Here is a 365-nt window from a genome sequence, read left to right on the forward strand (position 1 = left end):
GTCTTGTCTGATAACTGACGTTCATTAATTGTTTTCAGAGCCAAAAGCCAAACCAAACCAACCAACCAATTGAAAAAGAATTAAAAGCCAAACCCGGTCTCAAACCAGTGTCTCTATTGCAGCCTGATCCCATCTAGAACCTCCTCTCCTCCGACCTCTCTCCCTCCACTGTCCGGCCCGGGACTCTCCCAGGCCACCCAGCCTCCCTCCTGTCTCGTCCGCTCGAGGTCTCCCGCAGGGTTTGCCGCCTCTGCTGGAGCCGACTCTGCGGCCACAGGGGCAGTGCAAAGAGCTGCCGGGCCAGACACACCCAGCCTTTGTCTAACACATCTTGTCTCGTCCACCGAATCATCCTTTCTTCCTTT

General features: G+C 54.8%; 1 pseudogene; it reads left to right on the top strand.

Annotated features, from left to right (window-relative positions):
- LOC105502756 overlaps positions 1 to 365 on the top strand; it is a 94,698-nt pseudogene that overhangs the window by 94,153 nt on the left and 180 nt on the right.

The sequence above is a fragment of the Colobus angolensis genome, unplaced genomic scaffold, assembly GCF_000951035.1.
Source record: "Colobus angolensis palliatus isolate OR3802 unplaced genomic scaffold, Cang.pa_1.0 Scaffold805, whole genome shotgun sequence".
In the NCBI taxonomy this organism is placed as follows: Eukaryota; Metazoa; Chordata; class Mammalia; order Primates; family Cercopithecidae; genus Colobus; species Colobus angolensis.